Raw genomic sequence first — 16874 nt, 5'->3', positions numbered from 1 at the left:
TTGGGCAGAACGTTCATTCATGGTGACGCGGGCAATGTCGTCACGACGGCGATTATGTGGAAGGTTCGACATGGAAGCTTCCAATAAACCTGCCATCTATGATCGACGCGGGGAAGGTGAGCGCTTGCAACGACCCATCGATAGGCGAACCTGCCCAAGAAAAACCCTTCCTCTTTCTCGTGTTATATGACCACAGAGACGTAATAAACATCACATCGTGCTCCAGCGTATACACGGTGTCACGGCAGATAGTGATTTAGGTGTTCGTGGAGGGTTCGCGTACATAGGTGTTGACCAATAAGAAAATGGAATTCCGATTTGATTTCAACGCTTGAAAGCCATATAAATGCTAACGGTAGATCGCCTAGGACGGAACAACCTCTAGTTTCTCGGAGCGAGACATTCAATTGAATTGTAACAACAGAGAGGCCATTACTGCTGCCTTTATCAGCCAGTTTTCGAAGGCAACAAGCTCAACCATTATCGACAACATCAACAATAGCAGCAGCATCCGTAGATTGTGAAAATGGCGAGCCTTGTAGCAGGGAATTCTTCCTTGTTCTTGGGTTCATGCAGGTCCCTTTCTATACGCGATTATGATATTGAAATATGGGCAGGCTCTCCTTCGAATCCTGGTTTCCAAACGCCCAGGACCAGCGGCATCAAAACCAGTTTTGTGGGATCTGGACTGAGCCCTGTGAATAGGAAGGAGAATCTGCTTTGGAAGGAGAGCGGGAGCAGTTCGGACAATGTCAGGGTGGAGAATGGTTCGAGCAAATGCTCTGCCTCAAAGCTAAAGAGAAAACGTCCGCAGAGAATGGATATTCTGCTCCAGTTGCCGGACCTAAATTCGCTGTTCTCACCGGTGGAGCAGGCGAACGAGGTTAATGTGGAGGGTTTTCATTATGCAGTTTCAAGCAAAAAGGGTCGGCGAGAATTCATGGAGGACACCCACAAAGCCATTGCCAATGTTCTTGGCGATTCCGAGCAGGCCTTCTTTTTGGTTTTTGATGATCATAGCGGTCGCAAAGCTTCAGATTTCGCTGCCGAAAATATTGGGCAGAATATTGTCAATGCTATGGTGGACATGGGAGACGAAACAGAGAACATTCTTGAGCAGGCCGTTAAAGCTGGCTACTTAACAACAGATGCAGAGTTTTTGAAGCAAAATGTTTATGGCGGTACTGCTTGTGTAACAGCTCTGATTATAGATGGTAACTTAGTGGTTTCCAATGCTGGGGATTGTCGAGCAGTTCTGAGCAGAAACGCTGCTTCTGAAGCCCTCACATGTGATCATCGAGCTGGAAGGGAGGACGAACGACAGCGGATAGAGAATTTGGGTGGAATCGTTGACCTCCGCCACGGAGTTTGGCGAGTTCAGGGGTCTAGCTGTAACTAGGGCAATAGGTGACTCACACATGAAAGAATGGATAACGGCTGAACCAGAGACTAGAAAGATTCCAGTAACATCTGATTGCGAATTCTTAATTCTGGCATCAGATGGGTTGTGGGATGTAGTCAGTAATCAAGAAGCGGTAGATATTGCCAGGCCTTTTTGCGTGGAGAACCAGCCTAATTCGACACCATTAGGAGGCGGTCCTATAGCTGCTTGCAAAAGGCTTGTAGAAGTAGCAGTAACAAGAAAATCACATGATGATATTAGTGTTATGATAGTACAACTCAGACATTTTTGCAAGAAATAGAAATAGGGTGGATGAGATGAGGGATGACTGCCTTCAAACGAAGCCTCGACTAACTACCTGACCCAACTTGAGAGCTGGACTTTAAAACGATTCATCTATGTACTGGGAAGCATGAATCCTCCATTTTTTTCATGTCCAATGATTCTTTTTCACAGCTCTTCTCTCATTCAATTTCAATTATCATACTTGATTTGCCAATGCATTTGACATATATATACGTTCAACCTCGTAATGGTTATATGACCAAGCTATATGCTGTCAATGTTCACAAGATTATAAACTCTGTCACAGATTACAGATCTTGATGGTTTAAAGAAAGAAGCAACAAAACTATTGGTTAACTTGTAAAATGCAGAAACAGATAGAAATCTGATTCACAATTCAACAGCGTTAACAGGGCTGATTTGAACACATCCCGCAGAAAGGAATGTCAAGAGAACCACCATTCACAGTTTATTTGAGGAATCAGTGAAAATATTTGTGTTGGTGAATGGACGAAATTTATGATGGACAGATTTGTAATAAATATAAAACTCGTTCACAATTCCACAGATTCGCTAATTACAGATATCCACTCGAAGAAAATGTTTAAAAACTATTATGTCGAAGAAGTTAAACGGAGAATATGATAATGTATAATTAGGAACGTTCACAGTATAATTGTAGATTGATATAATAATGAAGTGTTATTTATCACGAAATTTAAAGGTTAAATTTCAATTAATGTTTAAAAAAAAATATCCTACCAATATAATTAAATAATTATATATACTGGTAAATATTATTATAAATAAATATATTAATTTATGTTTATTAATCTATATAGTGAATAATTCTTCCAGTTAAAAACTATAAAAAACTATTCTATGTGATATTTTGACGTTACATTTAAATAGTATTAAGACGTTATGAGTTTCTCCATCAAGAATCCGATGGCGTAGAAATAAATAACTTCGATTTAGGTTCTTCGACATCAATTCATTAACAACTTTAAATAAATCTTCAAAGTAGTGTTTGTTAATTAATTACTATATACTAGCTGTCTTATTTTTTCATAGTAAAAATATAATGTTATTTTTGTTTATTATCAAAATAATTAATATATATATCTATATATATATATAATTTTAATGTCTTTTTAAATTGAAAGAATGTATTTGTATTAATAAAAGGGGCGGTACGATCATGAAGATGGAAGTTGCAAGTTTCTCCATGGACAGTGAAACTAGATATTCTGAGCTTTTACCATTATCAAAATTCTATCTCTATATGCAAAGATTTTCCAAAATATTTCTATGTACAAAAAACATTTCAAATAAGATGGGAGTTGCAAGTTTTTCCATGAATACTCTAATCCTCTACTTCAACCAATACCAAAATTCTATATTTATATGCGAAGACTTTCCAAAATATTTCTAAGTACAAAAAACATTTGAAATACATGTTCTTGTCAATTAACAAGATCAGTTTAGATTTTTGCCATGTTCTGGTCCACTTTCTAAGTTCTACTTGCCATTTTATTTGTCATGAGAGAGATTGAATGTTGAAGTGAGAGTTGAAACATAAAGACCTCACGCCCCTTTTGTGTTCTTGGTTGGCCAAACTATTAGTCTCTTTAATAAATTTTCTTAAAACATGAAACAATTATTGACTAAAATTTAGTCAACAACAACCAATTGAACATCCTTGGGCTTGTAATCCATGAACAAGACCCTTATATTATTCTACAAATCCCCAATTACAATGATTTGTGCAATTCCTTAATTTTGAGCAATCTTTAAGCTTTGAAACAAGGTGTAGTCTTCTTCCATGTTGTTAGTCAAGTGGCCGAGACTCCATTCTTACCTATCCTCCTTTTGTCCAGGACCAAAAATAGACCCCATGGGTCCAACATAATTTTAATGGTAATATTAATTATTATTATTATTATAAATATTAATAAAAATAAATGTATCATTAATTAACCTAGCATTATATAGTATAAATAATAATATTAAAAAATGTCGACCATAATTAAAATACTTCAATTTCCACCTTAATTTTACATCAATTTTATATAGAGAAATAAAGTAATTGAAAGTAAAAAAAAATGGAAGATATGTAATTGTTTTAGTAATTATTCTGGAGTCGATAGATAAATATAATATTATTGATATTACATGCTGTGTAATTCATTCAATGTTCAGTTGACATATAATATTTATCAAAATATATTAATAACAAAGAAAAAATTAATGTAAAAAAAAATGATTTCAATGGCCATGTTAAATAGCATAGATTTATATCAACTTTATGTTGAAAAATGTAACTAGGTTGGGTCTTCATAATGACATGTAATTATGATCTTTGTAAATGATTAAAAGAAGAGAATAAACTTATTATTCTAAGACTTGCTTCATGGGTTTCATGAGCAGGGGATTTTATTTCAGATGGCTCTCATTGGGAGCCTTAGGATTTGTTATTAAAGTCAAAGAGTCAATGTCATGTATGAAGAGCTCTTCTTGACAATGTGTCAAAAGTATAAAAGCCTATAAAGCCCTTCAACAACAAGCAAAGTCCCTCCCTTCATGTCGGCCTACAAATGAAGCAATGGCTCATGTCGTCTTACCCAATTAAGGAGACACACCCATTTGGATGCTCATACCGACTCATTATATAGGATGAATTACTATATATGTGTGGGTAGGCTCTTCACATTAGCACAATACAAAACTTTGCATGTCTCTGAGATTTCGATGAACAGTGACAGAAAAGAGATTCAAATCATCTCTAATTCAAATATCTATCTCAGTGAAGGCTATAGTTCGAAGGCTACAATTTTGTGGGAGGAAAGGGAATTTGGATCCCTATAAGATTAAAGTCATAATGACAATGACAAAGTGACAAGTTCTGATGCCTAGTTATGTAAGGAATGCAGATAGATAAGGAAGGGACAACAAAAGTATTTTCTAAGCTAATAGAATTTCGGATCTCTGAAAGAAGGTCTCGGTGCTAGGAAGAAATGTCATATTAGTGTTACAATGAAGCTACATAGATTCGGTCATATCTTTGATGACGTAACAAGTGAATTTTAGTGACATTGCAAAGATCACAGTTTGGTGATATACCAATGATAAGTTTGTGTGATGACAACCCTTTAATACTATGCCTCGAAGAAGGTCGAAATGGAAGAAGAGTCTAGAAGAAGGTTGAATTTCAAGGGAGCTTGTGTCTTGGCCTTGGAGTGGTTGATAGGTCAAGGGTCTTGGTCTTGGTATTTGTCAATTGGAATCTCTATAAGAAGATATTGTGTGGGTTTTCCTCTCAAAGTGTGAGAGGTTTTGGCCCTCACTCATAGCCTATATCTTGTGTCTCTTGTCTAATTATGTTCATGCACTGGTAGTTGTTTGATGAAGAAGAACACTAATAACTTAAGTAAAGAAAATATCCTAATCTAATGAAGTGAAAGATACTCACAAGAAGTTACTAATCAAGAGAAATCGCTTAATTATAATGCCTTATATTTCTCAACACTTTATATAAAGAAAATTAAGTTAGATGTGTAATTTATTTAATTTTTAATGTGGATTTGATATATAAAATTCAAAGAATATTATATCCCTAACATTGGCAAGTATGGATTTTCAATGGCTTCGTCTCGATTTCTCTGCATGCAACCAATTATCAATGATTTGATAAACTCGAAGCCTGTTTCCGCGTGGATTTCGATGGCCTTTGTTGTGTAGTTGAGAGTGGGGGTTCCTTTTTCTTTGTTGAATTTGGGGCTTCTAAGAAGATAGGAGCTGGAAACCCAATCGATTGTGTTGCATGCAGTGGTTCTTCAGTCAGAGTTTTTAGCTGGAAAATCTTCAATCAGATTAAATGGGTCAACTCTACCATTGAGGTGTCGACGAATCAAGCCCTCAACCATTTTTTCTATGGCAGCAGTGGATGGAGATGAAAATGGTGTCCCTTCAGGGTTAGAGAAGTCATTGCAGAGTTTTGTAAACAAATATACTGTGTTGATTACCAATTTTTTCTTTTTATGTGGTATCAATTGAAGGCTATTTTCAATATTTTGAATATGACAGTTTTAAACAGGGGACAAAAGTCTAGAGGGGAAAACCTAGATCTAGAAGATATGTGTAAAAGATTTTTATCTAAACTCTCTGGGAAATCGATAATGTTACGGGTCTAGAGTATAAATCAAGTGACAAATCTAAAGAAAAATGCGCAAAATATCACAAGTATTTTTGTTTCATTACAAAGTTTAATTTTTTTTGGGAAAGTGTTACAGGAAGGGATCCTTTGAAAGACTATGGTATTCAAAGGAACTCTACCATTATCCAGAGTCTACGGCTAAAAGGAGGAGCCCCAGGAGCAGGCACTTCTACCAGTTAAGTACCAATAGATAAGGGTCAGGTGTCTTTTAAAGATGTATTAAGAGGGAAAGCTGGTACTCAGGACAAACAAAACCCAAATCTGACAATTCCAGGTTCATACATAGTAGAAAAGATGGATCAAGCTCTAGATCTATCCATAGAATTCTCAAAAGTAAGTGGTCTCTTCAATAATTTACAAGCAAAAGCTATCATTTATCGTTTTAATGGTTTATAGCCAAAATCTGAAGATCTAAGTGAATGGATCTATCTCAATTGGACCAGAGACTGCATTATCTATATGTGTGCAAAAGGTTTTTTTTGTGGTTTAGTTTGATAGTCAAAACGATTACAATCATGTCATAAATGACGGACCATGGTTTTGGGGAAGGCAGGGCTCTTTGTAACCCCATGATTCCTTGGTTTCGATACAAACTCAATGGTGGTCTCAAAAAGTCGGTGTGGGTAAGGGTTCACAATCTCCCACTAACTTTTTGGCACCATCTAGTCTTAGAAGGCATTAGAAATACTTTGGGAAGGTTTCTAAAGTAGGATCGAGAAAGAATGGAAAAAGGGATCGTCACATTTTCTCGTATCTGTGTTGAGATGGACTTAAGAAAAAGGTCTTCCGGATTCTTCTCATCTGACACACAAATATTTCAAGTGGACACAATGGTTATATTTTGAAAATACTGCATTTAGACGCAGGATTTGCCACCAAACAGTGAACTTGGAAAACAAATGCAAAGAAGAAAAGAAAAAAACAAAAAAGAGACCGCAAAAACCAAAAGGATGGAAATTTCCAAAACTCTCATCGGAGGATGAAGAAATGGATGAAACTAAACAATAGTCGAAGATAGAAAAACAACAAGGCTCTCAAGAGGAGGGAGAAGAGAAGGAGAAAGAACATAACAACCAAGTAAATAATCCAAATAGATCTACAGTTGATCTCACCCTTGAAAACCCATTAGGGAAAAAACAATAATCAAGGCACAGGTGGAGTTAAGCGAACTCATGTATCTAAAAGTTCTCATTCAGATAAAGAAGTTCCAAACATATCTAGAAATTATGAAGTGGCAATTTTCTGTACTACTCCATCACCTGGGGTATGGCAAAAAGTTCAAAAGAAAAAGGGAAAAAAAGAAAAGTCGAGTTCCTCTGGAAATTTGTAATTTTCTTTTTATTTTTGTTATTTGGTAGCTATCCTACTAAACATATGTATTGTTCACACACAGGCCCCTCGAGACAAATTTTGAATGCTTTATGCATATACACAATGTAACTTTTCATTTTTATTAATAGAAATTTACTTATTTTTTCATTGGAAAAAAAACATTCAAAGAATATTAATAACAAAAAAGGAAGTTTAATGTGGAATATAAATCAAATATGAGTAAATTATTTTAATATCATATATATTGTAGAGACTTAGAGAGCAAGAGAGTTCTTATTTGTTAAGAGGTGTTCTCTAATTCAAGATACTATAGAGATTTGTAATCCCTTTAATGATTAATATGCCATTTTAAAAATTATTATATGTCTATTTGTGAATTATAAATAAAACATTTCAATGTCAACAAGGTGTATGTTATACCAAAACAAGTAAAAAAAAATAAAATTAATAAATGTGTTGTTCAAAATTGCTATTGATTCATCTTAATTTTGAATCTCCCAAGAGTCTAGAGAAATGGAATCTTTTGAATTTATGCTTGTAATTTAATGATTAAATGTATATATTTCACTTTTTCAATCTAATCCAATTTTTAATCTAACAAAATAAAAATATATATTTTTAAGTATAATTAAAAGATTTTATTTTCCAAATTTTATTAGGTTATGTTTTTTCTTTTAGTGTAAATTTTATTTCATCCATATTTACTTTGAGGTTTTATTGTAAATGTGATTTTATAAGATACTAGCATATCTATATAAATTAAATGGTTGTTAAATAGTTAGACATCAAAAAATTATCTCATGATATATTTTAGTTTCAAAATAAAAAAAACTCATAAAATTTATCAAAACAATATATTATTATTATTATTATAATTTCTACCGAAAGACTTTGCTTAATTAAAAATAAATTAAATATATAAAAATTTAACAAACATCTAACAAAATATTCTTAATCATGTAAATTTCATGTAAATAGGTTTTGTTACAATACCATAACTTACTAATAACAATATCTAAAAAACATTATTCATACTCATGTAGCATGTATTTATGTGACATTATTTTTAATTAATTAAAAGAGAAAAAATAATATCATTAATTTTAAAATAAATTTCAATATTTAATTAATAATTATTAATACAAATATTTTATAATTTAATTAAAAACGTAGAAACCTCATTCCAAAAATATAATTATTAGTAATTAAACTAAAAATAAAAGAAAAAGAAAAAAAACCTATCGTATCAATATAATAAAAAATAATTATATAAAAAAATATATTAATTTATTTTAATTATTTAATATATTCAATAATATTTTATTTAAAAAATAATAAAAAGACACTATACTTTCTAGGACATTTTGACGTTCCATTCAAATAGTAATGCGGCATTGTCAGTTTAGATTTCGATGGCGTTAGTTATTGAGGTTTTAAACCAACTTTGACTTAGGAGACTTGAAACTCACTCCCATTTAAAAGTGTACATAGAGAATTACAAAATTCCAGCCTCTCTATCGAATGGGATACCATACCATAACAAAGAATAGACTCTCCCTAGATTTTGTTGATTGAGATTGAGATAAGTAGTCACTAAGAGAGGGACTTGGAAAACACAATTCCTACTTGTCTTAGTTCTTATGGTTTCCTATTCTTTAGGAGTTGTTTAGATGATTCCTAGTTTAATGTTTATTTGATAGTTTTTCTCAACTAAGTGATTGTGTAGTTAAGATAGAATTTCTATCTTCAACCATTAGTTGATGTATTTAAATATATGTTTAATGTAATGCAATGTAAAGTTTTTGTGTGCAATTGGTTTTCTAAATACGCTTTCATACACACACACACACACATATATCCCAAACTTCCAAGGGTTAGCTCAATTTCTATAGAGCGAGATGTGAAGTTATTTCATATTGTTGTTAGTTGTTGCTAATCATGGGTTTAACACTCTTTGATTCTTTTGGGGTGATCCCTTGTAATAAAGGCCCACACTAATGTGGGGAAGTACTGCAAGATTCAATGTCCTTTCATTCCAAATTATATATATATATATATATATATATATCTATCTATATATATATATATATATATTATATATATATATATATATTATATATATATATATATATATATATATATATATATATATATATCATATTTTTTAAATATTTTAACTACAAGAAATTTTATGCTTTTAATTTTTTAATATATAAAATGAAAGACTATATTATAATATACACATTCAAATATTTATTTAGTTATCAACATGTCCCCTTACACGTTTCCTTATATTAAGTTGTTAAAACCTCTTATCTGTGTCTTTCTCTCTATATATATTATAAACATGAAGTTACTTACGAATTTCTTTGAAGTTGAAGGATATATATATATATATATATATAGTTAATAACATTTTTAATGTGATTTATTATTTATCAACACCCTGCACATCTACCTTATATTAGAGGCTAAAGAGATATTTTTACCCCAAACTATTTCATAAAGCTTTCCGTAAGCCTTTCAAATGATTTCCATCCTTAATATTCCCCCTTAACCTCATCTTTTAATCACATATATTTCAGAATCAGCCTACTCATTACCAATCATATAATTTAACTGAAAATGCAAATATATTTTCAATGTATGAAGAATTTTACATATAAGTGGTAAAAGAATTAGACATATAAGCGGTGGAAAAGGTTTGGAAGGTGAATATCATTGAAATTGTAGTTTTGCAAGGAACTGATAATTTCCAATAGATTTTTAATTGAAATAGAAGAAGAAAACACCAAAAAATGACAGTTTGAATGTTGTGTATTGCATGCCTCATGGAGAAGCCCTCACCACTTTCGAATTACAAGAGAGTCGTCGAGTAAATCAATGGTAAAGAGGAAATTCTGGAAATGCATATTTACAAGTCTATCAAGTCATTAATACGCGAGGCAGTATATTTTCACCATTGGATGATGTACCTATTTAAATCAAATGGTCGGCATATACTTCCCCTGCATATTTATGGCTTGATAGACTTGTAAATATTGATTGTCGAGAATTCTCCATCTCACAAGTTGTTGACGACAACAATGAGATGAGAGCTTTGAAAACTATGCAGAAGGTCTTGTTTCATAATGTTAAAGTCCATGAGAAGGCTAATTAATAGTGCCAATATGGGTTAGGTCCGGTGTTACATCATTGACATAAGATCATCTATATGTTGGTCAATGGACACGAGTAGCTAGTAGCTAAAACATTTTGGTGTAATTAAACAATAGTTTCATAAACCAGGCATAACTAATGGGTATTATCATAGACCTTTAAACCACTATTAAAAAATTCTTAGGGATTTTGGTTAAAATATACTTATAATATGAACCAACAAACGGGAATCTTGAAAAACCATTCGATTTTTAAAATTCAATGTTGGGATGGTAACAAGGATGATAATAATGATCTAAGGGTGAAATTGTAATAGTAAAAACTTGGGTATCATTGTCAAGGAGGAAATTTCATACAAAAGATCGTGAACATTTTTTGCACCCACATTTTAATATTGAATCCCACAGCTTGACATGCTCAATCACGTAAACTCTTCTTGGACATTGGCTTGCCACTGCCCAGATTTCGAAGTGTAATTCTTCAAAAGCTATAAATTTAGAGTCGTTTCCATGTTGGATTAATTCGTTCAATCTAGGAAGAAGATTCATTACTAGTGGGCTCAATGTTTACTTGTTCAAGTTTAAAGCCAACATGCATAAAACATTTTATGTATTTTGGAGTCTTTGTAAATCTGGAAATCAAACTCACTCCTTGAATAATATATGGTCTTGTAGTTATGAGAAACACGAGGTTTCCAACCAATATTTTTTAATAGAGTTGGATTGACATATGATCCTTCATCATCCTTACTTAACTTGGTAGCTGTTGCAACTGGTGTAGGAGTAGGGTTACAATTTTCGATCCTGAATCTTTTTAGAAAATATTTAGCATAATTATTTTGACAAATAAAAATTCCTTTCTCAGATTGCTCAACTTCTATACCAAGAAAATATTTCATGAGACTAATAACCATGATCTCAAAGTATTTCTTCATGGCTGCTTTAAATTCATATAACTCAAGATAACTAGTATAAATCATGTCATTAACATATAAAAAAACAATCAAAATATGTCCATGCTCATTTACCTTTTTGTATAAGGTAGGCTTAATGTTGCTTCTACAAAATCCATTCTTGATCATGTAGGTGTAAATTTTGCTATACCAGGATCTAAATGCTTGTTTGAGTCCATAAAGCACTTTCTTCAACCTGTAAACTTTAACTTCTTGTCCTTCAACCTCATATCCTAGAGGTTGTTTCGCATAGATTTCTTCTTCTAGAATTCCATTCAAGAAGGTCGATTTCACATCCATCTGATACAATTTCCACTTGTTCTGATTTGTTGTGGCTAACACTACTCTTATAGTATCCAATCTAGCTACTGGAGCAAACATTTATCCAAAATCTATTCCCAGTTGGTGTGAGAATCCTTTTGCTACATGCCTAGGTTTAAATCTATCAATTTCTCCTCTCTCATTCAACTTTGTCTTATACACCCATTTCACACCAATGAGGTTTTTTTCCTTTGGAAAATCAACCAAATTCCTTGTATCATTCTTTTGGTGGTGCTAGACCCACCAACATGTCAGGGGATCACCCCGGTAAGAAATCCCAACTAGACCTCAGACCGTTTGGTGTACGAGTCCCAGCAGTGGGTCATATGGTATCACCTTGACTATGGTTGCGCACAAAGGCAAGTGAGATGTCCTTGTTGGTAGGAAGGGTGTGACATGTGCAACATGCCAAGGAAGGTGCATGAATGGTTCTAACACATGGAAAGTGAGGTGAGTGCGCCCCTTGGAAACCTGTGAAAGCACGCGGCTTGGAAGGGAACAAACGAGCGAAGATGCATCACAAACTGGAAAGGAAGTAAGATAACAATCCAAAGTGGTGGTTAAACCAACAACACATTCTAGTAGGATTTCAACATACATATACAGAAAGAGTCTATACACACATGTGTAAGTAAACATATACATATCATTAGAGTAAACAAGTTCACTGAACTACAATAGCAACATATACATGAAACATTCTGGCTCTTTTATATTAAGAAGTGAAAGTTCCACTCATACAGTACAAGCATGACCAACGACTAGTCCCGATAGCGGAATGTTATAGTCACTGTCGCCTGTTCCTCCAAAGAGATGTACTAGCTCTATAATGTAGATAAGCCAAGGCTCATTACAATACTCTCTAGGCTTTCTCTAAGATACTCCTATCGAAATTTTGGCTGACAAAAAGCCTCTAAAATGAGTTATGAGGTTCTCTAAATAGCAAAGGGTGGGGTGACCCTTGACATTCCCCTTTGTGACTCTCCACCTACCCTCATGACTCTTCACCTACCCTCATGACTCTTCACCTACTACATGACTATTATGTCCAACTATCGAAACTTGGACTTCCACTTTAAAATATGCAACATACAATTTGCACATGTACCCATATGAAACAAAATAGGCTTGAGAAAGCCATCAAAGCTATCACTAAGACTCATACAATTGTGGGAAGACCAAGTCTTCGACATCCTTGCAATGATTGACGGTGGCAAACTGATTCCAAGCTTGGTTGTCTATGATCGTGTCTATGTGCTCAATGATGACATCCTTTTGAAAACAAACTCTTGCCTCATTGCATCCGCGTACACTAATATGGCTCCTCTTTCCAACTCATATGATAACATGTGCATCATCATCTTCAGTGCAGCTGGACCAGCAACACACTGATGCATAGTGTCTGTGTTGGTCTCTAGGTGTGTGTTGGTGACCATGCACATCAAATTGTTGAAATACATGTTCAGCTCCAGTTGGACATGCTTCTTGTCATCTCTTCGGTGAGTGTTCCAATGGGTGAGATCGCATGCATTCGCACAATGAAATCCATGCTCTTGAATACCCTTGCATGCAATCGACAGCCCTTCTCACCCTGTCTACTTCATGCCAGCTGCTGGATGGGTCCACAACCCGTATGGCCACAGTTTCATCAGTCTATGCATGTTGCATGTCCTGTTGTGCTTGTTCCTACTGCAACACCTTCTGTTGTCTATGTAGCTCCTGTTCTTCCTTAAGTTGTCGCTTCGACATTTGTAACTCCTTACGTATTTCTCTCTCTATATTCACATGATCCTCTTCTCGCACTGTCACCTCATAGCCTCAATATACAAAGCTCCTTTCATCATAAGTGGATTTGCTTAAGCTTGCAACTTTGCTCCACCTCTGCAATGTCAATAACCTTCCTCTTGCATTTTTCGCATGCAGGTGTGCTACCTTCTACTGCCATTGATGGTGCTACCCACTGTGATGCCACTGCCATTTCGTCTTGATACCCTTACTCATCAACAAATTGATGTCTTCATATATAAGCAAGTTCATAAACACTTGATCGACTGCATCCCTAGATTTGCTCTGAACGGTGTCTTCGACTCTACTCTCTTGGAAGCCATTGTACTTATGCTGCTGAGAGGCAAACGAACAACTGTGATACCTAGAGACATAGAAACACTCATGAGAAGAAATATGTTAGTTGAAAACCAAAACAAACTGGAGGACTGACATGCAATATACCTGTGTGACTGTCTGTGAAGATTACACAATTTTCACCAGGAGGTTGGGCGACTAACTACCAAAACTGCATAAGGAACAGTCCAGGCTATCATGAGGCTGACTAACTGCTAGAACTGCACAATGCATAGTCCAACTTGGCCTGCTAAGGACTGAAACTGCGTAATGCGCAATTTCAGTTAGTAGTGACATGTAAACCAGGAAACTGCATTATGTAGTTTCTGGGGCCAACAAGGCACTACCTCCTAGAATTGTGCAATGCAAGCCTAGAGGTCATTTTTGGGCCAGCATTGCACAATTTCTGGAGGTAAGGTAGAGCCTTCACTTCTAGAAATGCACATTGCTAGCCAGGAAATGCAAGGTCCGGTCTAAAGCAACCAAGACTCGCCGATGGATGACTGAAAACATGAGAAGTATGAATGCATGGTGAAACTGAGTGTAAGCAAGAGTGAATGATCATGCATGAAAACAACAAGCGTAGGATTCAGAAAATGGGAAAATATGAATGTGTGTGAAACGGGTTTCCGTAATAGTGACTGTCGATGCAAAAACAGTGTCATGCATGCGACAACATTGAGATGCGAATGGAAATTGAAGCAATGATTCTACAAGCTAACATACATTAAAATGACAACAAGAATTAATAATTTAATTGATATTAAGCAGACAACACTTACATGAGGAAAAAAACAAAAAGCGACAGAAACGCAGCGTAAGACATGAGAAGCAAACTTACCCTGAAACAACTAAACTGAAAATTCCGAAGACTCTAGGGTGTGATGTGGGATGCCAAAGCTGCAATATCTAAGTGAGGAATGAGCTCTCTAGCATCTGGTTCATGAATTTCGATAAGATCAAGGTTATGACACACATGCCACAAATATAGGAAAACGTGACACTTGGCGGGAGGTTTCTAAAATGATTTTTGCAGGTAACCTCCAACTGCAAAAAATATATCCCTAGATCTAGGGATGCATTTTGCATGCTTCCTTTTTCTATTTTGGGAAGAGAAGCCCATGCATGCAAATCAGTTCTACTCGATCCCGGAGTGAATCAGTCCACCGCAAGGCACATGCAACAACTTGTAAGACTGGGAGAGAGATTTACGCAGTTTCTAGGTTGAGATGGGTTGGCTGTCCCAGAGGGATTTTGCAATATCTGGGGTCAAGAGGTGATTGGTTCCCAGAAGTGCACAATTTCTCCACTGAGCTATAGTGCTAGGCTAGATTTCGACGTTTTCTCAAGGAAGCCTATTTCACTATCCTGCACAATTTTATAGCTCAGTAGGTTGCCCAGTAGATTTGCGCAATTTCTGGGCTAAGCAGAGCTGGTTATCTATTAGGTATTTTTCAATTTTTAGGCTAAGTAGGTCACTGCCTCCCGTAATTGTGCAATTTATAGGGTGAGGCCCAGTGCGAGGTCAGATTTCGTAGTTTTCGCAAGGAGGGTTGCTTGATTGTTCTGCACAATTCTGGAACCCAGCAGGGTACCTAGTTAATTTTCACAATTTCTAGAGGGAAGGATGGTTCCTCTCCATAATTTCGCAATTTTCTGGGGGAGTGTCTTAGCTAGCAAATAGTTTAAGTCCGGAATGCTGACCCATGGGAGGGAGATAAAAAAGCTGACATGCATAGGCTAGTAGGCCACTAAAACTCAATTGAAGCCTATGTACTTGATAGTGCAAGACGTGCTGCTAATGATGGTTGGTAGGGAGACTCTGAAACGAAGCTAAGGAAAAATTTTGGAGGGTGGTTGTAGCCGCTACAACACTTGGTGACGCATTGGTAGAACTCCAGCTCTCTAAATGGACCTTGTTCGTGAAAAGCAAGTCTAACACCTCCGAAAATATTGTTTAGTTCTCTAATCATATCGGCTTCCACACTTTCTTGATTGTAAGATATAGAATCTTCCATGCTCTTGATTGTTTAGCACACATTCCAAGCCAAGGAAACATAATTGTTTCGATTGGGGATGAGGGGTATATTGATGCACAAGCCATATGATATTCATAGTTTTAGTTCCATCTATGGTGTTTCTCCACTGCTAGCAGACCTAGACAGTACCCCAATAGAGTCATGCAAGAACACAAGCATCGTTCTGCTGCCAGCAAGCCTGGTCAGTACCCCGATGGAGTTACTTGCATCAACTATCTATGCAGGAAGCCTTTCTCTTTTTTTGCCTTATTCACTTTTTCATTTTTCGAAATTTTTCACATTTTCATATCTTTGCATAGCACTTATTCATTTCAGAGGTAGAAGAGGGATCCTGAATTATTGAGATCAGAAGAGGTTTTTCCTTTCGAGAATTAGTTTGTATATACCTCTGACATGCTTGTTAATGATTTCCCCCTCACTTTACTCTACTTGTCTAAGCTGACAAGGATTAACCCAAAAAAACCGATTAGAGTAGGTGACACTAGTTAGCGCGCAAGCGTTGTGTTTTCACCGAGGCTCACTTCGATCAGAACATATTTTCCATTGATGTATCATGGAATGAAGACAACAAGTTCTTCATACATAGGCAGGATGACAGATAACCAAGTATTGATAACTACACAATTCCTCTTGTACTTTACCCAAGTTGTTTAAAGAGTCACATGCAGTTTCATGCGAAACTAACCTACGAACACAAACAAGAAAAAAATAAACAAAACAAAGCAAAAGCAGAAGTAAATGCATAAGAAAAGCGAGTAAGCAAGAAAGCAAATGAATGAACAAAGTAAGAAGCAAACATACATGCAAGCAAAGAAACCAAAAGCAAACACTACTCCTACTCCTAAGCTAACAATGCATGGGTCTACTCACGTGAAGTGATACGTCCAGTGCAACCACTGGTGCATTTGTCCACCCATGTTGGTGAAGGCATGGTTTACGAACAACACAATTGTGTGAACCATCAAACATGAACGATATAACAATGAAGACAAACACACTTTAAGTTTAAATGTGTCCACAAAACATAAGTGAGTGTAAGTACATGAC

At 35.3% G+C, this 16874-nt stretch overlaps 1 pseudogene; it reads left to right on the top strand.

The window, feature by feature from the left end:
- The first annotated feature begins 387 nt into the window (after positions 1-387).
- On the top strand, positions 388-1914 carry LOC149211784 (putative protein phosphatase 2C 53 pseudogene; annotated as a pseudogene).
- Positions 1915-16874: the final 14960 nt, after the last annotated feature.

The sequence above is a fragment of the Pinus tabuliformis genome, chromosome 1_1, assembly GCF_031772625.1.
Source record: "Pinus tabuliformis cultivar Carrire ecotype Pingquan chromosome 1_1, CPIR1, whole genome shotgun sequence".
In the NCBI taxonomy this organism is placed as follows: Eukaryota; Viridiplantae; Streptophyta; class Pinopsida; order Pinales; family Pinaceae; genus Pinus; species Pinus tabuliformis.
Note: the sequence above shows the minus strand (reverse complement) of the source record. Positions and strands in the feature narration are given on the sequence as shown.